Source organism: Rhinoderma darwinii, unplaced genomic scaffold (assembly GCF_050947455.1).
Source record: "Rhinoderma darwinii isolate aRhiDar2 unplaced genomic scaffold, aRhiDar2.hap1 Scaffold_104, whole genome shotgun sequence".
Taxonomy (NCBI): Eukaryota; Metazoa; Chordata; class Amphibia; order Anura; family Rhinodermatidae; genus Rhinoderma; species Rhinoderma darwinii.
The window spans coordinates 574593-601090 of NW_027461923.1; the positions used below are offsets into that span (position 1 = coordinate 574593).

General features: G+C 45.9%; 1 long non-coding RNA gene across 2 annotated transcripts in view; it reads left to right on the plus strand.

The window, feature by feature from the left end:
* The first annotated feature begins 694 nt into the window (after positions 1-694).
* Positions 695-26498, plus strand: part of LOC142698894 (uncharacterized) — a 33878-nt gene continuing 8074 nt past the window's right edge. The window contains exons 1-3 of one of the 2 annotated variants that reach the window (XR_012865831.1): positions 695-748; positions 5728-5826; positions 26305-26432. This is a non-coding gene — a long non-coding RNA (uncharacterized LOC142698894). Of the gene's footprint in view, positions 749-5727; positions 5827-26304; positions 26433-26498 lie in introns of those variants that run through there. The other variant, XR_012865832.1, reaches the window with a different exon arrangement.

Genomic DNA, 26498 nt, shown 5'->3' on the forward strand with positions numbered 1-26498 from the left:
AGATTTTTACACTAAAAATACCCTCATGTGGCCCCTCTATCCCTCAGGAGTACTACCGGGAAGGTGACCTACCAGACAGGAAGGTGCAGAGCAGAGTTTGTAAGAATTAAGTCTTCTTACCTTGCTGCAGCAGTGGTCTGCCCGTTCCTTCGTCCGGGAGGTCGCCACTCTAGTCCCGGGAGATCCCCTGGGTGGGGTGCCGTCCTTCTGGTCAAGTCCCTGGTTCGGGCGCCAATTTCTGTGATCGCAATTTGAGTCACGTTACGCCTTGATCTCCATGCAGGTTCAAATCAGGTGGGGGGGGGCGAGCTCGGAGAAGCAACAGATACACTGAGACGTTTCTCAAAGTAAAAATCCTTCTGCTTTTATTTAACTGTAGTGGTTGCTTTTATAGCGTCAGAACAAAGAACAAAGAAGTCATCTGTATATTCAATCCTTACATCCTTTTTTTCCCATAAAGCTCATTGGTGGAACTCAAGGTATTCCCTTAGGCTTCCTTTATGCTTAGGGGGGGGGTTGGTCAATTGATTGTCCACCATCTGTTCGCAATTTCAATGGACAGCAAAGCAGCTGTAAACTATTTCCTCTCTTAACCTTTCTAACATACCCATTCTATTGTAACACATGTTCTCCTCTATAACATTTCACTCCTTGGGGCCCCAGATACATTATACATATATTTATTCCATAACAGCGTGATGACATCTCTGGATCAAGCCGGCCTATGCAAGGATCCTGTCAGGTGGAGGTGGGGGGCAGTATGGCACTGTCTACAAGGGGGATGTGGGGGGCAGTATGGCACTGTCTACAAGGGGGATGTAGGGGCTATATGACACTGTCTACAAGGGGGATGTGGGGGCTGTATGACACTGTCTACAAGGGGGGATGTGGGGGCTGTATGTCACTTTCTACAATGGGGAGGTGGGGGCTGTATGTCACTTTCTATAATGGGGAGGTGGGTGCTGTATGACATTGTCTACAAGGGGTCGGTGGGGGGCACTGTGTACAAGAGGGAGGTGGGGCTGTATGACATTGTCTACAAGGGGCAGGTGGGGGCTGTATGGCACTGTCTACAAGGAGGAGGTGGGGGATTATGGCACTGTCTACAGGGAGGATGTACGGCACAATCTACAGGGGGCACTTTCTACTAGGGGGTCTGTAGGGGTATTCTACTCTGTGGAGGCCACTAAGCGGACATCATACTGTGTAGGGGCACTACAGGGGGCAATATAATGTGTGTGGCACTTAGGGGGCATAACACTGTGTGGGCACAATTAGAGGACAAAATACTGTGTCCTTGAAGGCGTTATAATATATTACATTATGAAATATTATTATTATACTGTGTGTGGGGCACTAAAGGGGCATTACACTGTGTGGGGGCACTATATAGGGCATTATACTGTGGGGAGGAATTATGCTTTTTTTATGGGGCATTTTTTATAATGGCGTGGGGCGCGGAAAGATAATTTCGCACGGGGCGCCATCTACCCTAAGGCCGGCCCTGGATGCCATAGACTTTTTACGTTGCGGCATCGGAATAAGTAAACAGAGCAGGGAGCTGTCAAATCTCCCTGCTCTCAGCTGCCAGAGGCAGCTGGGGGCTGGGAGCGTCCCTGCTCTGCCGGGTGAGATCGATATTAGTATCGATCTCACCCGTTTAACCCGTCAGATGCGGTGCACAATAGCGTGCACCGCATCTGAGTCGTTTTGGAGAGAGGGAGGGAGCTCCCTCTCTCTCCCACCGACACCCAGCGATACGATCGCCAAGTGTCTGTGTCTCCAATGGCAGCCGGGGGTCTAATAATGGCCCCCAGGTCTGCCTGGAGTGACTGCCTGCTAGATCATGCCGGAGGCAGTAATACACTACAATACAAAAGTATTGCAGTGTATTATAAATGCGATCGGAGAATCGCATATTATAGTCCCCTAGTGGGACTAGTAAAAAAGTGAAAAAAAATTTTAATTGTAAAGGATCTGCCAGGCACAGCTTCGGGGTTAACTCCCAGAACTAATCAGTCAGCACCTGAGAATACATCCCTGAGACTGACTCCTGCTTCCACCATTCAGGCTGGCAGGCATAGGAGTGGGAGAGCCTATCGTAACCTGGCCAGACTCAGCTAGCTCCCGCCCTCGGTCTATTTAAGCCTGCACTTCCTGTCCCTCGGTGCTTGTGATTCTTTCCTTGTGGTTTCCTGGCCCAGCTACAGCTCCTGCTATTTCTGATCCTGCTCCATACAGACCCTGGCTTACCGACTACTCTTCTGCTTTTCGTTTGGTACCTCGCACACTCCTGGCTTGACTCGGCTCGTTCACCACTCTGGTTGCTCACGGTGTTGCCGTGGGCAACGGCCCCTTTTCCTTGCTTGTGTTCCTTTGTATGTTTGTCGTGCACTTACTGAGCGCAGGGACCGCCGCCCAGTTGTACCCCGTTGCCTAGGGCGGGTCGTTGCAAGTAGGCAGGGACAGAGTGGCGGGTAGATTAGGGCTCACTTGTCCGTCTCCCTACCCCCTGCCATTACATAATCACAAGCTCATACCTAGTCTACCCCTGGTCCCTGACACCACTATGGATCCCCGTGAGACCCTGGCTCAGCAAATGCAGGGTCTCTCCCTACAGGTCCAGGCCCTGGCTCAGAGGGTCAACCAGCCTGATGCTACCCTGGTAGTTCCCCTCACCGCACCTCTTGAACCCCACCTCAAGTTGCCCGGCCGGTTCTCAGGGGACCGGAGGGCTTTTCTCTCCTTTCGGGAGAGTTGTAGGCTTTACTTTCGTTTAAAGCCTGATTCCTCAGGTTCTGAGTGCCAGCGGGTGGGTATAATTATGTCCCGGCTACAGGAAGGGCCCCAAGAGTGGGCCTTCTCCTTGGCTCCTGACTCCCCTGAACTTTCCTCCGTTGATTGTTTTTTTTCTGCTCTCGGACTTATTTATGACGAGACTGACAGGACTGCCTTTGCCGAGAGTCAGCTGGTGACCTTAAGTCAGGGTAAGAGACCTGTTGAGGAGTATTGCTCTGACTTTCGGAAGTGGTGCGTAGCTTCTCGGTGGAATGACCCTGCCTTAAGGTGCCAGTTTAGGTTGGGTCTGTCGAATGCCCTGAAAGACCTGCTAGTTAGCTATCCCTCTTCTGACTCTCTAGACCAGGTTATGGCTTTAGCGGTACGACTTGACAGACGTCTCAGGGAACGACAACGTGAACGTTTATGTGTTTTCTCCTCCGACTCCCCCATGATGCCTCCTGAAGCTCCGTTGCTTCGTTCCTCCCCGAAAGATTCAGAGATACCTATGCAACTCGGGGCCTCCGTGTCCCCCCAACAACGTAGAGAATTCCGCAGGAAGAATGGTCTCTGCTTCTACTGTGGGGACGACAGGCATCAAGTGAACAACTGTCCTAAGCGTAAGATGGCAGCCAGAGAACTTCCGCGTCTAATTGATCATCGGGGAGGTCACTTGGGCGCACAGGTATTTCCCGTAAATATGAAACGTACTAAGATCTTGCTTCCCTTTCAGGTCTCTTTTGGTGGTAGGTCTGCTACCGGCAGTGCCTTCGTAGATTCAGGGTTCTCTACTAATATCATGTCTGTGGAATTTGCTATGTCCCTTGCTATGCCTCTGATTGATTTGCCTAAACCTGTCCCGGTAGTGGGTATCGACTCCACTCCTCTTGCTAATGGTTATTTTACACAGCATACCCCTGTTTTTGAACTCCTTGTTGGCTCCATGCATTTGGAGCAATGCTCTGTACTGTTGATGCAGGGATTATCGTACGATTTGGTTCTAGGTCTTCCCTGGTTGCAGTTGCATAATCCCACGTTTGACTGGAATACTGGGGAGCTAACCAAATATGGTAATGAATGTTGTACGTCATGTTTTTCTGTTAATTCTATTTCTCCCCCTAAGGAGGCGAATACGCTTTTCAGGCGTAATTCGAGGTGTAAACCGCCTCCATTATGTCCGAGAAGAGGTCGTGTGCACATACCCTAACAGTGCCAACCACAGTACTCCCATAACAGGGCCATCCAGTGCTCCCTTAACAATGCCAACCACAGTACTCCCATAACAGTGCCATCCAGTGCTCCCTTAACAGTGCCAACCACAGTACTCCCATAACAGTGCCATCCAGTGCTCCCTTAACAGTGCCAACCACAGTACTCCCATAAGGCTGGGTTCACACAACCTATTTTCAGACGTATTGGAGCCGTCTTTTCAGGCGTAATTCGAGGTGTAAAACACCTCCATTATGTCCGAGAAGAAATTTCAGACGTAATTGCAGTTATCGTGTGCACATACCCTTACAGTGCCATCCAGTACTCCCATAACAGTGCCAACCACAGTGCTCCCATAACAGTGCCAACCAGTACTCCCATAACAGTGCCAACCAGTACTCCCATAACAGTGCCAACCAGTACTCCCATAACAGTGCCATCCAGTACTCCCTTAACAGTGCCATCCAGTGCTCCCTTAACAGTACCAACCACAGTGCTCCCATAACAGTGCCAACCAGTACTCCCATAACAGTGCCATCCAGTGCTCCCATAACAATGCCAACCAGTACTCCCATAACAGTGCCATCCAGTGCTCTCTTAACAGTGCCAACCACAGTGCTCCCTTAACAGTGCCAACCAGTACTCCCATAACAGTGCCATCCAGTACTCCCTTAACAGTGCCATCCAGTGCTCCCTTAACAGTGCCATCCAGTGCTCCCTTAACAGTACCAACCATAGTGCTCCCATAACAGTGCCAACCAGTACTCCCATAACAGTGCCATCCAGTGCTCCCATAACAATGCCAACCAGTACTCCCATAACAGTGCCATCCAGTGCTCTCTTAACAGTGCCAACCACAGTGCTCCCTTAACAGTGCCAACCAGTACTCCCATAACAGTGCCAGCTACAGTGCTCCCATAACAGTGCCATCCAGTGCTCCCTTAACAGTGCCAGCCACAGTGCTCTCATAACAGTGCCAGCCACAGTGCTCCCATAACAGTGCCAGCCACAGTGCTCCCACAACAGTGCCAGCCACAGTGCTCCAATAACAGTGCCAGCCAGTGCTCCAATAATCATGCCAGCCACAGTACTCCCATAACAGTGCCAACCACAGCCACAGTGATAGCTGCAACAACAGTTCTAGTCAGGTGTAATGGGCCCCATTGAGAGATGTCTAACAGGGACCCCACCTACCAGGTGCCATTGCTAATACTGGTGTCTTCTTATGTGATAGAGGGGCCTTTGCGCCGCCTTAGGCACTGGAACCCAGATACGACTGCTGCCTCTGCACTCCTTATAGCCAAGTCCCAGTTTTCACCCACAATGCTCCAATAATATCTTTCCCACAACAGCACCAGCACAGTGCCCCAATCACAATGAATCTGTGGCCACTCTCACGTAGCAAGAGCCCTTACTCGGCAGGGGCCACGCGGGATTGTGATTGGGAACTTGGGAGGAACTCATTAGGACAGTCTGAAAAAAGGCTGCTCTAGAAATATAATTTTTTTTTATTTTTTTTATTTATTTATTTATATATATATATATATATATATATATATATATATATATATATATATATATATATATATATATATATATATATATATATATATATGAATATGAGTTCCTGCATTCTGTTGTTTCACCACTAGATGCCACTCCAGTTCTGTGTTCTGATTTTGGATTCTTCCAATGTACAAAATGATTGTAGACTTAGGCTTTTTCTTCTTCTTCCTCCAGTCCAATCACAGGCTGCAGCGGTCACATGGACTGCCGCGTCATCCAGGGAGGTCGGACTGGATGTCAAGAGAGGGTCGCGTCACCAAGACAACGGCCGGGGTACGTATGAACTTTTTTGTACTTTCAAACGCTGCCCGAAAGGGTTGCCCGTTCCCTCTATCCTGATAGAGAGAAGGGGCTGCCGATTAGTGCAGAGAAAATGGGTCCGTAAATATGGGTGGAATACTGGTGACACCGGACCCGTATTTACGGACAGGAAAAAATACGTTCGTGTGCATGGGGCCTAAAACAGCAACATTTCCTGCATTTTTTACTGCAGCAATTCAGTCCACTTTCCGCAGCAGGAATTCACATTCTGCGGTACGAAAAATACATACCGCAGGTGAATTTCTGCTCCAAAATTTTACGCATCGTGAGGATAAGATTACGTGTGGGCAAGTCCTTAACCCCTTAACCCCTTTTTCAGATTTTCATTTTCGTTTTTTCCTCCCCACCTTCCAAAAGCCATAACGTCTTTTTTTTTCCGTCGATATAGTCCTATGAGGGCTTGATTTTTGCAGGGCGAGTTGTAGTTTATCGTGCCATGTAATGTACTTAGAAACGGGAAAAAAAATAATTGTGGGGTAGAAAATGAAAAAAAACAGCGATTCCTCCATTGTTTTTTGGGCGTCGTTTTTACAGAATTCACTGTGCAATTAAAACAACATGTTAACGGGGGGCGTGGCTTGGATGCAGAACGGGACGGACGCTTCAGAGTGAGCTCCGTCTTAAAACCTCAAGCGACGATATATTTAAGCGTGCCCGAAGCCGGGGTTTGACTGTTCTTCGTCACTCAACCCGGGGACAACGATGATGACAAGGAGAAAGGGGAATAAGTCCGGCCCGAAGCGGCTAATGGACTTCTTTTCGACCCGCAGCGCGAGGAAGGAGGATTTCCAAGATGGCGTCGGCAGCAGCTTCTCTGGAGAGATGTGTGACAGAGGATCGAGACTGGCGTCGCCCTCGGATTCTCCCGGTGAGTCTATATACTCCCCTAAATGCCCAATAGCGGCAAGCCCGAGTTGCAGAGGAAGCAAGCTGATCTTTGGCCCTAGCTCCCCTCTGACACCGGAGAGAGTCCTCATGCACATGGCGGCTGAGAGACGGCAACAAGAGGAGGGAGATCTCCCCCCTGATCATCAGGTCTCCCAAAGGGACCAATTCCCAACTACTGATTCCTTGCAAGAGGATACATCACTTGAGGAGGGGGACCCGATCTCTAGCCTCCCCACTACAGATCAGGCGGCGTCGGAAACTTTTATTAAAGGCCTGGTGATGGCCCTTAGGGGGTCCCTGCAAAAGGACTTAGCAAAAATCTCTGCTACGTTACACACTAATATAGAAGAGTTAGGCTCCAGAGTGGATCACGTGGAGAGGAAAATGGGGGAATTCACTCAGGCGCACAATGATTTAGTGGATGCACACTATACTTTAGAAGAAGAGGTGGAAAGCATGAAATCTAAGATGGCGGATATGGAGGATAGGAATAGGAGGAACAACGTTAAATTTCGGGGCATTCCTGAATCCGTGTCTCCGTCTGATCTCCCACTGTTCTTGCAAAAGCTGATTAAATCCCTCTTGCCACACTCCACGCCTCAAGATCTGATTATAGACCGGGCACACCGTTTGCCGAAACCTAAGGCTTTACCATCAGATATACCAAGAGATGTACTTTCTCGCATACATTTTTTTCATGTCAAGGAAGCCCTAATGTTCGCAGCGCGAAAAGCTCAGAAACTCCCAGACCCATATGAAGGGGTACATCTTTATGCGGACCTCTCACAAGCCACTCTTCAAGCTAGAAGGAATTTCCTGCCTGTTACCCTCGCGCTGCGGAGCAACAAGATGCCGTATAAGTGGGGGTTCCCTACGAAGCTTCTGGTCCGAAAAGAGGATCATACACATGTTCTTCACAAGCCTGCGGATGGTATTCAATTGCTGAAGGAGTGGGGGGTCCGGATGTCCGACATACCTGTGAAACCCTCAATCAGAGCTCCGTCCAGAATTTCTCCAGAGTGGCGGAGTCAGGCTGACTCTCGCTGAAGGTACTTTATGCGTGAGATTATGAGGTTGAGTCTCTTCAGGCCGAACTTTCGTCCCCAGTATCTTTACAGGGTCGTTGAGATCTTCTAGATCCTGTGGTTTTCATAGTGCTTCAGGGACTGTTATATCTCTGATACATGTGGTTAAAGTTATGGTTCAAGTATTCCCTGTTTTTCTCCCAAACATGTAACACCAAGTGTATATTCTCTGGTATGTCTACAAATGATGATGAGTCGAGGTTGAAGCAGACTCCATATGGTATAATGCTCATTAGGAATTTTGATAATGGCGGTTTAAATAGTTTCACTGAATGTAAAGGGACTGAATAGCCCATTTAAAAGATCCTCCGCCTGGAAGGAGGCCCGAAGTTCTAGAGCAGATATCCTGTGTTTACAGGAGACGCATTTCCAGAGAGAGAAGTGCCCTTCTTTTGTAAATCCGAATTTCCCTCATGTTTTTATGGCCAATTCTGACAGGAAAAAAGCAGGGGTCTTGATTGCAGTCAGTGATTCTTTGGATTTTAGGGCAGATTCACACGAACGTTGCGTTTTTGCGTGCGCAAACAACGCGCCGTTTTGCGAGCGCAAAAACCATTTGACAGCTGCGTGTGTCATGCGTGTCTGATGCGCGGCTGCGTGATTTTCGCGCAGCCGGCATCATAGAGATGAGGCTTGTCAATGCCCGTCACTGTCCAAGGTGCTGAAAGAGCTAAATCTTTCAGCACCCTCGACAGTGAATGCCGAACACAACAGCGAAAAACCTGTAAAAAAAAAAGATAAAGTTCCTACTTACCGAGAACTTCCCGCCCGTTGCCTTGGTGACGCGTCCTTGGTGACGCGTCCTTGGTGACGCGCCTCTCTTGACATCGGGCCCCACCTCCTTGGATGACGCGGCAGTCCAAGTGACCGCTGCAGCCTGTGATTGGCTGCAGCCTGTGCTTGGCCTGTGATTGGCTGGAGCTGTCACTTGAACTGAAGTGTCATCCCGGGAGGTCGGACTGCAGGAAGGAGACAGGAGTAATCGGTAAGTTAGAACTTTGTTTTTTTTTACAGGTGCATGTATTTTGGGATCGCAAGTCACTGTCCATGGTGCTGAAACAGTTTAACTCTTTCAGCACCATGGACAGTGACTATCTCCTGACGTCGCGTACCGATAATTTTTTTGCCGGGATCGGCCAAAACGAGTTTGGCCGAACCCGGTGAAGTTTGGTACGCTTGTCCGGCTTCGCTCATCGCAAAGACACTCCGTTTGGATATTCGGAAACAGAAAAGCACGTGGTGCTTTTCGGTTTTCATTCATCCTTTTCACTGCTGTTGCGCGAATCACGCTCGTCCCACGGAAGTGCTTCCGTGTGGTGCGCGTGATTTTCACGCACCCATTGACTTCAATGGGTGCGTGATGCGCGAAATACGCAGAGTTATTGAACCTGTCGCGCTTTTTGCGCAGCAGACAAACGCTGCGCAAAAAGCACGGACTGTCTGTACTGCCCCATAGACTTGTATTGGTCCATGCGTGCCGCGTGAAAACCACGCGGCCCGCACGGACCGAATACACGCTCGTGTGAATCCCCCCTTAAGCTGGTGGATTCTCTGATCGATGTGGGGGGGAGATTTCTTGCTCTGGTGTGTTCTATCAATGACTCTTTGATAACGTTAGTCAATATCTATGCTCCTAACGCCTCACAGATCCGCTTTCTGAACATAACCATGCGGAAAATTCGCAAGATCCAAAAGGGTCAACTCATACTTTGTGGAGATTTTAATGTAGTTCCAGACAGGGTTATGGACACCACCAGCAAGAGCAGGAGGTCTCTCCTTACACTCTCACCGTGGGCTCAAAGGGAAGACCTTTATGATGTGTTTAGATGCCATAATGCTTCGTCCAGGGAATTCACTTTCTATTCTTCCTGCCATCACACTTTCTCTCGGATTGATGTATTCCTAGTAGATAAATGGTTGCTGCAAGCAGTACAGAAAGCAGAGGTAGGGGTGATCACGTGGTCAGACCATGCTCCTATATCCATGCAGATAGCATTGGCACCCTGGGCCCGTCCCTTTAGGAATTGGCGCAATAATACCTTTCTGATGGCCCTGCCTAAATATAAAGAGCATATTTCCTCTCAATTGCAAGAATACTTTGATCTTAATGACACCCCAGAGGTTGATCCCTTTGTCCTATGGAATGCCCATAAAGCAGTTATGCGTGGACTCCTGATCCAGTAGAGCTCGCACTATTATAAACAGAAACGGGTAAATACGGACAAGGTATTGGAACAGATCAAAGCTCTAGAGACCCAACAAAAATCCTCCCCTTCGGACACACTAAATGATGTGCTGACCAAACTTAGACAGGAACTTAGGAGGCTGCTTATAGCGGACTTTGATAAACATTTAACCTCGCTCCGCATGACCTACTACACCTCACATAATAAAGCGGGCAAATATATGGGGACAAGGGTTAAACTGAAACAACAAAAAAGTAGGATTCCATTTTTAGAGGCAGAGGGGGAGGATTCTAAGGTTTCGAACCCGCAAGACATCGCGGACAGATTTAGTTCGTTCTACGCTAAACTTTATAATTTGAAAGAAGACCCTGCCACGTCTCACCCAACTTTGAAGACTATAGATGGGTTTTTGGACAAGTTACAGCTGCCCAAGATAACCCCTTTACAGCTAGACCAACTTAATGCCCCTATTCTGACAGAGGAAGTGACCAGAGTAATTCGGATGGGTAAACAACATAAGGCCCCGGGACCGGATGGGCTCTCCTCCGAATATTATAAACTAAATGAGAAGATATTGGCCCCATACTTGGCGCAAATTTTCACCGTTGCAATGGCCAAGGGTAACCTTCCTGAGGAAATGCTCCAAGCAACCATAGTTACCATCCCTAAACTGGGGAAATCCCCTACGCTACCAGCTAATTTCAGGCCCATATCCTTGTTGAACTGCGACACCAAACTTTATGCAAAGATACTGGCCCAACGTCTATTGACCATACTCCCTACCATAATACATAATGACCAGGTGGGGTTTACGAAGGGCCGTCAAGCCCCAGATGGCACCAGACGCATTATCAATCTGATATCTAAGGCAGAGACTAGCCGGACGCCTTCTCTTCTCCTCACGCTGGATGCGGAGAAGGCATTCGATAGGATTCAATGGGACTTTGCCTTTGCTACCATGCGAAGGTTCGGTTTCTCTGGTTCCATTCTCACTGCGATAGGTGCTCTATATTCCTCACCTTCAGCTAGGGTCCTGGCTAACGGGATGATGTCCAGAGCATTTCATATCACCAATGGTACCCGACAGGGATGCCCTCTCTCGCCCTTACTGTTCACTATGGTTATGGAACCATTGGCGGAAATGATACAAATTGATTTGGGGGTGCGAGGGATTTCAGTAGGGCATAGACAGCATAAGATAGGCTTATTCGCTGATGACGTCATTTTGACCCTTACAGATCCATTGACATCTCTTAGAAGGGTATCGGAAATTCTGGAATGGTTCAGTAGGGTCTCGTATTATAAAGTTAATGTATCCAAGTCTCAGATACTGGGATTATCAATTTCCACAAGACTGCGACGGGACATTCAGAAAGAATTCTCGTATGGTTGGGAGGAGGGGTCGATCCCTTATCTAGGTATTAAATTATGTGCCAATACCTCTAAACTGGCACATATTAATCTGCTTCCTTTATTCGATAAACTACAGGGAGACCTTCAGCGATTATCAGGCACTGAACCGTCCTGGATGGGACGCATGGTCCTATATAAAATGTTAATTCTGCCCAAAATACTATATATTTTTAGAACAGTTGTAGTTCCTATTCCTAGACCCCTTCTTAGAAAGCTACAAGATCAGTTGATGGGATTTATTTGGAACAAGGGGAAACCACGAGTGGCACGGCAGCGTCTCTATGTCCATAGACGGAGGGGGGGAATGGGAGTCCCGAATCTTGAAGCGTATCACGCAGCTATAGTGATGCGCCAGTTGAGACACTGGTGTTTTCCATTCACAGGCTCTAGCTGGCCTATGATAGAACGACATCTGATTGGAGATATCCCTCTCTCCTCGCTACTGCTAGCTCAAGCGAAGTTCCCTACAAGCTTGATTCCAAGATTTCCTACGGTGATAGCTTCTATCCAGGCATGGAAAGCAGCTCTAAAGGCAACACCCCCTGACGCTCCTACCCGCAAGATCCCTCTACCGGTGGACACCCTGGAACTTTTGGTTCCTAACCTAAAATTGAAAAACTGGGAAGCCCGGGGGATTGTGACACTATCTGATTTGTTTAATAGTGACAATATAAAAACTTTCTCAGAGCTATGTACGGAATTTGGAATTTCACAGGCAGATCTTTTTAAATACAGGCAGGTTAGACATCTTCTGCCATCTAAATCGCATGCACAGGTACAGATTCCATCTGGGCTACATGACTTGATTATTAAGAACGGTACGGGGGAGCCTAAGCTAACCCGAGCTTTATATGATATAATCCTGGGGGATGGGGCAATTTCAAAAACCCCGCAAATGGCAAAATGGGAAGTAGACTTGGGATACACATATGACATTGAGACATGGGAAAAAGCGATTAAATGGACATTGAGGTCCACTATGAATTCGAATCTCCTGGAAGTTTTCCACAAACTACTTTTGAGATGGTACTTTACTCCATGCAAATTGTCCAAAATGTACCCGTCCTCTAGCCCCTTGTGTTGGAGAGGATGTGGGATGGTTGGGTCATTATTTCACATCTTTTGGGAATGCCCAGTTATTGCTTCATTGTGGAAAGAGGTGTTTGACTTCGTGTCCAATTTAGTGGGTACCCAGATGGAACTCAGTGCAGCTCTAGCCCTTCTCTCCTTGGATATAGATGCAGTGGAGCCGTCCCAAAGAGTTATTGTGTCCCACATATGTCTCTCAGTTAAACTTTTAATGGCTAAACGATGGAAAACTAATGTAGCTCCCTCTATACGGGAAGTGATTGACAATGTTTAATCCCATTGTGGGTACGAGAGGCTCTTTGCACTTCGTCTTAATAAAATGGAACGCTTCAAATCCCAATGGCGTTCGTGGATAGATAGATTCTCTTGCTGAGAATAAAAGTCCAGAGAAAAAGGGGATTATTGGGAAATGTATTGTCATAAATACTACAAAGGTGTATGGATTAATGTATACTTGGTGTGTATCCTGGTTTTCCCTACCCTCCCCGGTTGCTTTTCCCTTCTGTATTCCCTTCCCCCCCTCCACAGGTCACTTCTCAAATGTTGATTTGCATCGTATAGGTACTTCCTTGCAAGGATACTATGTACCATTGTATAATCTGTAACCTGTGGTTTCTTTGATATACTAATAAAAAACTAATGTTGGAAAAAAAAAAAAAACAACATGTTAACTTTATTCTGTGGGTCAATTTGATTGCGGCGATACCAAATGTATATAGTTTTTTCTATATTTTACAACTTTTACAAGTAAAAACCGAAGTGTAAAAAAGAAAATTTATTTTGTGTCGCCAAATTCCGAGAGCCATAACTTTTATATCTTTTTTTTTCTTTATCAAGATTTTTATTTTGCAAAAAAGATTACAGCATATAAACATTGTACAATATTGCCCAAAAAAATGTGCACGCAATATAAAATACATATTTTTACAGTATATGAACAGTATATAAAATGCATGAACATCAATGGGAGGTAACCTCCCAGCCATCAAAAAGTGCGTATGAATCAAAATACAGTGGTACTAACTGTACCATGTTCACATCAAGATAGTGCAATAAACATGGGGACCAGTGAAGTAAGAGTCGGTACGTATAAGTGCCACAAATATAATATAACACCAACACAAGACACCAGACAACAAAGGGAAACACAGACAGACATAGCGCATGGAGTAAGATCACAGAAGTTGCTCAGAACCTTCCATCCAGCCAGAGAGGTAGATCAGTACCACCCCGGAATCCAGACTACACTGCCCAAGTTTGGACGAAGAGCACAGACTTGCCCCTGTCAGCGGACAGCAATTCCTCCATCCTCATAATCCCGTTCACCTCTGTTACCCATTCCGTCAAAGAAGGAACAGTATGAGACTTCCAGTGACGAGGTATCACCGTTCTCGCCGCAGTCAGGAAATGCCTAAAGACACCCCTTTTGAGGTGTGGGAGTGATCCAGGAACCATGGAGAGTAATCCTATAGAAGCCGAGGTCGGGACCTCAGTGTGAAAGAGCTTGTTACCCAAGTCAAAAATCTTTACCCAGAAGGGACGTATCCTGGGACAGTCCCACCAAATATGCAACATGGTTCCAGGAGCCTCCCCACACCTCCAATAATCAGCAGACACATCAGGAAATATCCTATGCAACAAAGCAGGGCAACGATACCACCGGGTGAGTATTTTGTAGTTTTTTTCTTGAGCAAAGCAAGACGTTGGTAGTTTGTGAGCTAAAAAGAAAGAAGTACCCCATTCCTCTTCAGAATGTTGAACCCCCATTTTCTCGTCCCATGCAGTAGTGAAGGACAGTTGAGAGAGAGAAAATTTAGGCAAGAGAATTCCATGTAAATAGGACAAGACATGAGAAGGGGCAGTTGATAAAGACAAATAATGTTCCAAAGGAGTCCTATCCTGTAGCAACACAAGACAGTCTTCCATGGAAGATAGATAGGAACGCAACTGTAGGTATGACGTCTGGTCAGCGCCATGTCCAAGCCACACCCCATAACTTTTATATTTTGATCACTTTTTATTTCATCTTTTGTGGGCGATGAGGTGACCAAAAAATAGAGATTCTGGCGCTTACAATTTTTTTTTTTACGGCGTTCACCCTGCGGGTTACATAATGATATATTGTAATAGTTTAGACTTTTACGGACGCGGCGATACCAATTATGTTTATTTATTTTTTACTATGCTCTAGGGGGAAAATGGGAAATGGGGGGTGTTTGGAACTTTTAATCTTAAACATTTTTTTACATAAAAAACAACAACTTTATTTTACTAATTTTTACTTTTTTTATTAGTCCCCCTAGGGGACTTCAACCAGCGATCGTCAGATCACTTGCACTATATACTGCAATACTAATGTATATATAGTGATTCTGACAGGCATCTATTAAGCCCTGCCGGAGGCATAGCTTAATAGGCGCACAAAGATGGCGGACCTGGGGGCCTTCATTAGGCCCCCAGGCAGCCATAGCAACTATCGCCACCCCACGATTGCATTGTGGGGGGCGTGATGAGCTGTTAGAGGGGGTCGCCCCCTCTTTCTAACGATTTAAATGCTGCGGTCGCTATTGACCGCGCCATTTAACGAGTTAAACAAGCGGGATCGCACACGATTGTCATATACAGCCGACACCGGCATCGTATGGAGCGGGTTCACTCCGTGAGCCCGTTCCATACTTCCCCTTCCCGACTTTGGAGTATGGATACGTCAAATGTCGGGAAGGGGTTAAACTTCATGTTAGTTCCTGATTTATTCGTCCTTGTCTACCAAGGTGCCTTCCTGCCGGGACGTATGAGATTCCCATCTTGACAGGGAAGGGTTAAAGAAGTTGTCCAGGATTAGAAAAACATGGCTGCTTTCTTCCAAAAACAGCGCCACACTTGTCCATGGGTCGTGCCTGGTATTGCAGCTCAGCTTCATTGTAGTAAAAGAGGCAGGGCTGCAATAACACACACAACCTGTGGCCAGGCATGGCAGTGGTGCAGCAGAGTCCCCCCCACTACTGAACATGGATAGAAATGGACTAGAAGAGAGAGCTGAGGTACAGTGGAGGAAATAAGTATTTGATCTCTTGCTGATTTTGTAAGTTTGCCCACTGTCACAGACATGAACAGTCTAGAATTTTTAGGCTAGGTTAATTTTACCAGTGAGAGTTAGATTATATAAAAAAAAAAAACTGAAAATCACATTGTCAAAATTATATATATTTATTTGCATTGTGCACAGAGAAATAAGTATTTGATTCCTTTGGCAAACAAGACTTAAAGGGGTTGTCCGAGATACCAACATTTTTTCAAAAACTGTGTCATACATTACCCCTTATACAGACAACCTAAATAAAGCATTATTTAAAAAAAAAATTCTACTTGGCACATTTCTGCTTTGAGTTTAGCACGGCTTGTTTACATGCAGTTCAGCTCTGGTTTGTTGATCTTTCCTTGTGAGGAAACTTTTTTCCCGTGCACGCTCCTTGCAGGCTGCAATGAGCGTGCACGTACCTTCCAAGAGTTCACGTGAGCTGTCCCTGCTCCTCCCGCTGACATCCTTCACTGGACTTGTCTTCTTGCTGACATTCTTGAAGGATGGTGACCGTTCTCCCCCCATTATGTTTTCACATTTATGTTTTCTTTCTCTTTTCAGGTCTATAAACCTCTTCGTGTCTCCCTCACCCTCGTCCACCCTCTTCTATCTCATGTCTCTCTCCACTAAGGCCATGTTCACACAGAGTTTTTTTGCAAGAGGAATATCTGCCTCAAAATTCCGTCTTGAAGTTTGCGGCAGATTTACCTCTCCCTGCACGTTGATTTTTGCGTCGTTTTTCCCGGAGTTTTTTGTGCGCTGTTTGCGTATTTGTTTGCCGGTTTGTTCGGGGCGTTTTTCGCTTAGTTTATCTTGGCGTTTTTTGCTTGTTTGTTTGCGTATTTTTTTGCGATGTTTTTTGCTGTGTTTTCCATTGCGTTTATCGTAGCCTTTTTCACGTAGTTTATCATTTCTTTTTTTGCATCGTTGTTTGCGCCTATTTTTGCTGCGTTTTTCGTTGCGTCTTTCGTGGCGTTTTCCCAGTTGATTTTCGCTGCGTTCTTTGCCTCTTTTTGCGGCGTTTTTTGCGTCTTTTTCCGCGATGTTTTTCGCAGCGTTTTCCGTGGCGTTTATCGTAGCCTTTTTTGCGTCGTTTTTCGCGTTTTTTTTCTGCGTTTTTCATTGCGTCTTTCGTGTCGTTTTCCCTGTCGTTTTTCGTGGCGTTCTTTGCCTCTTTGTTTGGGGCTTTTTTCGCGCCTTTATTTGCGATGTTTTTCGCGGCATTTATCGTAGCCTTTTTGGCGTTTTTTTTTGCGTCTGTTTTTTGCGGCGTTGTTTGTGGCTTTTTTTGCTGCGTTTTTTGCGTCGTTTTCCGTGGCGTTTTTCGCCTGCGGCAATTGAGCGCCGCGGGCATAAAACAACGCAAAATACGCTTTCTCTGCCTCCCATTGAAGTCAATGGGAGGTCAGAGGCGTAAACGCCCGAAGATGGAGCATGTTGCTTCTTTTTCCCGCAAGGCAGTTTTAATGCTCGATTTTAATGCTTGTTACAACAAATTGCAGCATAAATCACGCAGCAAACACGCTTGTTTGGTTCATGGTTTTCACGCATGCGTCTACTTTAATGTGAGTGTAGGTGCATGATAACGCGCCAATAGAGGACATGCAGTATGTTTCACGCAGCGGACTCTCGCTGCGTGAAAACGGCCCCATTGAAATAAATGGGTCGCGTGTGCTGTGCGTGGTTTCGACGATCAGCACACGGACGAGATTCACCCTGGTGTGAATGGGGCCTTAGGCACGATTTACACAAGTGTGAATCACGTCCGTGTGCTGTGCTTTGAAAAAACGCACAACACACGCAACCCATTTATTTCAATGGGGCCGTTGACACATGCGTGACTATTCACGCAGCGAGAGTCCGCTGCGTGAAACATACTGCATGTCCTCGATTGGTGCGTTATCATGCACCTACACTCACATTGAAGTCAATGCATGCGTGAAAACCACGCACCGCACACGTGTTTGGTGCGTGATTTACACAGCAATTTGTTGTAAAAAAGAAGAAAAAAATGGGCTGGCTTTGTGAGTGCGTGAATAACACATGACAATCGAAAAGCACACTGATGCATAAGGGCGGATTTACACCAGCGTGTGCATTTTGCGCACACAAATGCGGCGTTTTGCGTGCGCAAAATGCACTTGACCGCTCCATGTCATGTTCATACGGATGCGCGGCTGCGGTTTTCGCGCAGCCGCCATCATTATGACACTCCGTTTGGATGTTTGTAGCACGTGGTGCTTTTCTGTTTACATTCATTATTTTACTGTTGTTGCGCGAATTACGCTCGTCCCACGGAAGTGCTTCCATGGGGTGCGCCTGATTTTCACGCACCTATTGACTTCAATGGGTGCGTGATGCTCGAAAAACGCAGAAATATAGAACATGTCGCGAGTTTTACGCAGCGGACTCACGCTGCGTAAAATTCACGGACTGTCTGCACTGCCCCATAGACTAGCATAGGTCCGTGCGACCCGCGTGAATACCACGCGGGTTGCACGGACGTATAGCACGTTCGTGTTAATCCGCCCTAACGCAAACACACGGATGGGATTGACGCAAGTTTTTCACGCGCGGAAAATACACACGCTAGTGTGCATGAAGCCTTACTAATGGACGCTGTTAGACAGTGGCCATTAATAATGCACTAATAATACATTTTTAAATAAATGAGAAGGACATAGAAAAAATATTGTAATAAAATAACACACACAACACTGGTTAACAATTTTATTAAAAATAAAAAAGGTGTCATTGAAGTAGTCCTTGAACTTGATGTAGTACCAAGGACCCAACCTGTAAAAAACACCTAATAACGAAGAAAAAAAAAAAAGAGGGATGCTTAGATACACTGCTCATGTGTGATACTGTTAGACCATGTATCTAAGCCTACCACAAGGTAGCCTTAGTAACATTACCCAAGCAGACAGTGTCACACATGGGCCATGTATCTAAGAATACCACATGTTAGGCTTAGATACAGGGCCCCAAAACACTAATCTTAGGGTATGTTCACACGGCAGCGTCCGTAACTGCCGAAATTACGGGCTGTTTTCAGGAGAAAACAGCCCTGTCGTTTCAAACGTAACGGCATGTGCAGGCGCTTGAACGCCGCGTCCATTATGGACGTAACTGTAGCTGGTTTTCCATGTAGTCCATGGAAAACGGCTCAATTTACGTCTGAAGAAGTGACATGACACTTCTTTGGCGCGGGCGTCTATTTACGCGCCGTCTTTTGACAGCGACGCGTAAATATACGCCTCGTGTGAACAGACAAACGTCAGCCCATTGCTTTCAATGGGCAGATGTTTGCCAACGATTTCAAGCCGTAATTCGGGGGTTAATACGCCCGAATTACGCCCGTAAATAGGCCGTGTGAACATACCCTTATACAGGAATAAAAAGAATGTCATCTGGGGTCCTGTATCTAAGCCTACATTGTGTTAGGCTTAGATACAGGCTCCATGTGTGACACTGTTTGTTAGACCCTGTATCTAAGCCTAACAATGTAGGCTTAGATACAGGACCCCAGAAGATCTTATCTAGTTCAGGACGGGGCACCGTTTAGCCCTTTTTAGCACGTGTTAGTTTAATTATATTTTTATTACTATGGTCTGTCCCTCAAAGGTCAAAAAAGACCTTTGGGGAACATTATATATATTTTTTCTTTCTTTTACACCATCTTTTCCACTGTAACTGGAGTTGCACGGCAGCCCCAGTTACAGGGGAAATCAGCCCTCTCATAGTGACGATTGTCACTAATAGGGCTGTGCTGGGTCTGATTAGACCCAGCAGCAGTCTGCCACTAACGGTACCCGGTGATCCTATACACAGCGTTCATTGAACGCTGTGTAAAAAGACATTGGAGAAGACAGAAGCAGCGAAAGCTGCTTCTATCTTCTCCTCCGAGTCCCCGGCAGTCACTGACAGCCGGAGACCCGACATTCCCGCAGGTGCCGTCCCTCTTCACTTTTTTCACTGTGAACACGCATAGGCGCGCTCACAGTGAAAAAAAGCTGCATAGGCTGGGCGGGCACCCGCAGAAACGACACGTCTCCATGGGCGAGACCATGTGATCGGGACACGACACGACAGTGGAGGAGGAAGAAAACGTGACGTCAGAAGACATGTGATCGGAAGAAAAGAGCTGCCAGAACGGAGAACAGAAGCAAGATTGCACAGGTAAGTATATTAGGGAATATTTAATGTGTGTATTGTGTGTTTAACTTTTAAATAAAAATATATCTCGGACAACCCCTTTAATAAAATGGCTGCTGTGGCCACTTTATCCAAACCCTCGGTGTCAAGTCTTCTTGAGAGAAAGGTGTGGGTTATGAATGGGGAACAGATATATAGGTAACTGTAATTTGCATACACATCCATCACTCGACGTACCCCAAGTCATGCAAAATAAAGACACAAAACATTATAATTGGGTGTTAAATGGTCAAAACTTTTATTATATTATATGACCAAACCCAAAATGGCAAACCTCCGACTCACGAAGAGTCACCCTCCAGCACGCAGGAAAGGAAAAACCCCCTGTGGGGGAAACCTCTAGGGAAACCATGGCTGGAGGATTGCCCTTCCTCTGGGCTTAGAAGGTGCCAAAATATAATTTGTAACAGAATTTGTACATTTTCTCAGATTTTCAAGGAAAGACAATACAATGAACGAACGACATGAAACACATAAATCGGCTGATCTGGTTGGCTAGGCGGATGTCTCTCTTCCTGGGCACCCATTAAAATGAATGGGTGATCCACGGATGAGACGGGTCCTCCAGATGCCTCCTTGTAGCACCTGTCTCCTTTCTGGCTAATAGGGGGGGATCTCCTGCTGGAAACCCCCCTCTATTACAGACAACCCATATGAAGAGGATGGCATCACTGTGATGAAGAAGTGGTCTTGGGTGTAGGGTTTCCCTGCTAGAACCTACAAGTTACATCAGGTCGGCATTGGTGGGGAAGTCAAGCTCAAGGTCCTCAGTCCCATCCAATATGGCACTAAATGTGGCAGTAAAACCTTCTAATATGGAATCTTCTTTATGTCATTAACATTTGTATTTATGACATCAGCACATTCATCATCATTACTACAGGAGTTTCTTACCACTGCCGCTTCGTTCATTGTGACGTCACCCACAGTGGTCTGAAGTGTTAACCCTTTAATGACTGGCAGTGTACTTACCACAGAGGCCATAAAGCTGAATAGGAAAAAGGGAGGCCATAAAGGAAAAGGGATAATGCAGGGAGCATCTCCGCACAAGAACAATCCATGACAAAGGGTTGTCCAGGATAAGATAACTTGTCTGCTTTCTCCAAAAACCAGCACCACACCTGTCCATAGGTTGTGTGTGGTATTACAGCTCATTACCATTCACTTCAATGGAGCAAACCTGCAATACCAAATACAACCTGTGGATAGGTGTGGTGCTGTTTTTGGAAGAAAGCAGCCATATTTTTCTAATCCTGCACAGCCCCTGTTAGAAATAGTTCAAAAAAAGGGGGAGAGAAGAAATTAAAAAAAGGTAAAAAGAGGAACTCTGAGGTAAAAGAAATCAAACTAGACTGAAAGGAGTCTGCTGGAGGTGCCAGATGGAAAGACATGTTTCTGCCATGGGGACCAGATTAGTTGAAAAACTATGCAGTTCATCTTCGAATGCAGCGTCACAAAAACAAATTATTTTGTAAAAAAATTAAAAAGTGTTTTTATTGTGCAAAACTAGAAAAACTTTTACATACATGTTGGTTCAGGAGTCCTGGTGGTCCTCCATGGGCTTTACCCATGGAGTGTTTGGAGACATGTTGGAGCTGTGGGGGAATGGTAGGTACGCTTACTGACATCTGATGGGATTGTAGGCACATCGCACCATTTTGGTTGGCAATAAATGCTCTCTTTGAACATGCCCTCTCCGCTCCATTCTCTCCAGATCTATTTCTTTCCAGAAGAAGGTTCTCCTCCATTTATTCAGACTAGGTTGTGCCTAGACATTGGAAGTCTACAATTCCCCGGTACAAATCGAAATGTTTGGCCACATTCACTGATATTCAGAATCCAGCAACTCTGCCGATTGTTGAAGTAAAATCTCAGGCATTTTCTGAGTGGTTGACCGCTAACCCCCTCCACTCTGCTACCTCGCTGTAGTGCCCGACCATTCAATTTTTTTCTTCTCTCTCTCTGTAATTGTCGTCTGTCTATTGCTTGTTGTTTTAACATTTTTCATTGATAAAAGTACAGATTTGGTAAAGACGACGCTTACATTGTTTCCTAATTGTCTTTTGGTGAGCTGCATTTTTTTTTAACATTTTGTACTTCTTTATGGTTTTAATAAAGATTGAGCAGAGTTACTGCAGTTAAGCGGTGATAAATATTCTTCTACGTCCTGCTCCTGAGATGACCTCAGGGAGAACAGAAGCCTCCCATAAAGCAGAAGGAGACCGGGGTGGTGGACATTGTTAGGTAAAAGTTAAACAGACTTACCATCAGGGGTGCTCAGGGATATACCGCTAATCCCCAAGTCAAGACTAGCTAGGAGGTCAATGCTTCCTGAGCCCTGCTCACACCATAGTCAGGAGCCCCCCAGCTTGACAGTGTCTGATTTGGGACAGGTAGTGGCTCAATTACTGGCTGGTGTTAGAGAGGCTTTGGTGCAGCGTGAGGTCCCACCACCTGTGGTCCCCCTTGCTCCTTCTCCTGTTGCGGCATGGTACGGTTCGGTATCTGGGACTGCGGCGCTAGGTTCTAAAGTCACTGGGAGTGCTGGTGGGTCTTGCGCTCCTGTTGCGGTTCAACTGCATGGGGTTCGGTTAGCCAAATGTTTGTTTTGAGAGCTCCCTTAAGACGGAGATTAGAGATCGTATTTGGCGTGATGAATATGTTGAGATTTTCTCTCTTTTGCCGTTAGAGAAATTAAATTTGAATAGAGGAAAGTCTGACGAGAGTAAGGCTGGATTCACACGAGCACATTACGTCCGTAATGGACGGAACAAATTTTGGCCGCAAGTCCCGAACCGAACACACTGCTGGGAGCCAAAATAAGTGTCAGACAATATTAGCATCATACAATACAATACAATACAATACTGCTGTAGTACAGCGCCCTAATAATACAGTGTACTTAACACTAAATGAAATTTACTACATATTTCAAGGAGTTTTCCAGGAACATTTAAATGGGTTTATATGGCCACAAAACATTAAAAAAAAAAAAACCTTTACAATATACTGATGTTCTCCCTTCCAGGCTGTATCACGTGCTTGTATTGTCAGGTCAGTTTGATCACTGTTGTATCTGATCCCATTAGAGGAAAGCAGGAAAAACCTTCCCACATCTCTCCCTTATGGAAAAGTTTTCCCTTCATTCCACTAATGGGAGCCATATAAAAAATACACAATGCTCACATTGCCTAATACGACAGAATACATACAGGAGAAAATAAGAAAACAGCGTCTAAGCTTTACAATATAGTACTGGGGGGGATTGTGTACAAAAGGAAAAATAAGTTGTACGGCCACCAAGACGAGCTGGAGATCCTTCAGCTTCAATTAGAGTATGTTCACATGTGGATTTCCACCACATTTTATTAAATTGGCATTAGAATTTTAGTGATCTGAATAGTAATCTGAAAATTGTTAACTGTTTTCCTGCCATTTTTTTTTTCACTTTTCAAAGGTTTAATTTATAATTTTGCAAAAAAAAATAACGGACAAAAAAACGACAAAGCATGAAAAGCAAATAATAACACATTGAATTCTATTTAACCAACAAACCCAACCAGTCACACAGAGGCGTCCATTTCCTCATCTAAGGCTTCATTCACATCTGCATCAGGACTCCGTTCATGGGTTCCGTCGAACCTTTCCGTCAGAGGAACCCATGAACGGAATCCAAACTGAAAGAAACAGAAACCATAGGTTTCCGTTTGCATCACCATGGATTTCAATGGTGACGGATCCGGTGAAAATGGTTTCCGTTTATCACCGTTGTGTGAGGATTCCATCATTTTGACAGAATGAATAGCACAGTCAAAATAACAGAACCCTTACACAACGGTGACAAATGGAAACCATTTGCACCGAATCCGTCACCATTAAAATCAATGGTGATGCAAACGGAAACCTATGGTTTCAGTTTGGAGTCCGTTCATGGGGTCCCCTGGCGAAAAGGTCCGACGGAACCCATGAACGGAGTCCCAACGCCGATGTGAACGAAGCCTTAGTTATAAGGATAGATAATGATTTCCTTCACATTTGAGCTACAAGTTACGTAGCCGTTCCTTTCAGCTTAACCCATCAGGACCAAATCTTTTCTAATTTGTAGGGACATTTCCTACTCATATATAAAATGTTATACAGGAGGACATATTTATTGACAAGTTGTAACTAATGAGAAAGGGCAGGGGGGAACGGTCTGTGGATGTCCAGGTCATATTTCCCTGTGTTTTTTAAATGTAAGAATCCTCGAAGGAAACACCACTTTGGTACATATCGTATAATCTGTCCCTGAAAAATCTGAGAGCTCAAACTATGCATGAAAAGATTTAGGCCTCGGTCACACAGCGCAGAACATGCACTTCTATTAAATACAGGATTGCTGGCAACTTGTCGCCAACTGGAGTTTCGCCATAGCAGTTTTATCTGGGGCCAGTGTGAGGAATGGGGGGAACCACTTTGTCTATTTTGCTGCAGGTGGACAGAGACTTTTTCTAGGAATATTTCTGTTAGGGCATGACCACACGTGGCGGATTTCCTCCGCAACTGTCCGCATCAATGCCGCACAGAATCTGCGTTGCAGATTCTGCTGCGGATCTGCACAAAATGTGCAGTACATTGATGCGGACTAGCTGCTGCGGACTGCGGGAAAAGTGCTTCCCTTCTCCCTATCAGTGCAGGATAGAGAGAAGGGACAGCACTTTCCCTTGTGAAAGTCAAAGAAATTCATACTTACCGCCCGTTGTCTTGGTGACGCGTCCCTCCTTCGGCATCCAGCCCGACCTCCCTGGATGACGCGCCAGTCCATGTGACCGCTGCAGCCTGTTATTAGCCTGTGATTGGCTGCAGCCGTCACTTAGACTGAAACGTCATCCTGGGAGGCCGGACTGGAGACAGAAGCAGGGAGTTCTCGGTAAGTAGGAACTTCATTTTTTTTTACAGGTTGCTGTATATTGGGATCGGTAGTCACTGTCCCGGGTGCAGAAACAGTTACTGCCGATCGCTTAACTCTTTCAGCACCCTGGACAGTGACTATTTACAGACGTCTCCTAGCAACGCTCCCGTCATTACGGGAGCCCCATTGACTTCCTCAGTCTGGCTGTAGACCTAGAAATACATAGGTCCAGCCAGAATGAAGAAATGTCAAGTTAAAAAAGCAAGACGGATCCGCAGCACACATAACATGTGCATGACAGCTGCGGACTTCATTGCGGAAATTAGAATCTCCATTGAAGTCAATGGAGAAATTCCGCCATGAGTCCGCCACTGCTCCGCAACAGACAGAGCATGCTGCGGACACCAAATTCCGCTCCGCAGCCTATGCTCCGCAGCGGAATTTTACGCCTCGTCTAAACGAACACTGCTAAATTAAAGTGTAAGTCAATGGAGAAACGGCTCCGCTGCGGATTAACGCTGCGGAGTGTCCGCAGCGGAATTTAAGTGAAATTCCGCCACGTGTGAACCCAGCCTTATTTGCCCCTTGTCCTGAGCTCAGGAGGTTCTTAATTCAAATGAGACAAGCAGCCGATCAAACTGGGAAACCAGTGAACCAGTCCAAACCAGTGTAGAAGTGTCTGAAAATAATCCTCTCCACTGTCACCTTCAGACTGTCCGACCATAATGGTGAGGCTATGCGTAGCAGCAGCCGCAGGTGGGCATGGATTATAAATTTATAGTTGATGATACTTTTGATTGTTGTGTTTTTATTTACAAGTTTAGCACCAAGCGTACCGCCTATGTAAACATGTATGCCGCCTATGTAAACGTGTATGTGTATATCATTTCAGTGCTTTGCTGCCATCTAGTGAACAAACTGCATAAATAGTTTGTGTAGTGCTGTTGTGTTATGTGTGCAGGACCTGTGATCACATGACCAGAGAGGCAAATTCTCAAATTCGTGCAGGTGCTGCACAGCTACTCAAGTAGGGGAGAAGCTGAATCTTTATTTAACAGGAGTTTAGCACCATATTTAAATATGCAATATTTAAAAAACAAATCGCCATAAAAGTCATCAAACTGCATATTATGAGAGGAAAATGACTGTTATGCTATGTCGTTGATATATACATTGTGTAGTAAGTGTTATTCCACTTAAGTAAACATATAACAGATCATTCCTCCAATTAAGACCCTTCGGGAATCTTGTATGAAGCTGCAGATCGCAGAACGCCTCCCTATTCAGGAAGTGTCTTCTCCAATATCCACCCGTCTTTTGTTTCTTCAATTGTTCAAGGCCATAAAAAGGGGAATTTATTAAGATGGCATTTCATATGCCAGTCTTAATATAAAGAAAGTTGGAGTAAGATGAAATACATTTATTAAATGTGTCACATCTTTGGCCGTTCGTGCGCCACAATCGTTATGTAGCGACCGCGGCCATGCTCCATCCATTCCCCCTACCCATCCGACATAATGTAAAATAAAAAATAAGTATAATCTTTTCTCCGCTTCTCTTCTTCCCCCTTGATCCCCTAAGGCTCCCTGCTGCCCATACAATACACTGACACCGAGCAGCGTCAGGTTCTTTATATGCGACACAGCACTCAACGTCATCATTGCACTGTATGAGCCGCAGGCTGCGGAGAGAACATGAGGGGACCAGAAGAGGAGTGGTGAGGTGAGCATTCATTTTTTATTTAATTGTCCGATAGAGGGGACGCAGAGGAGCCT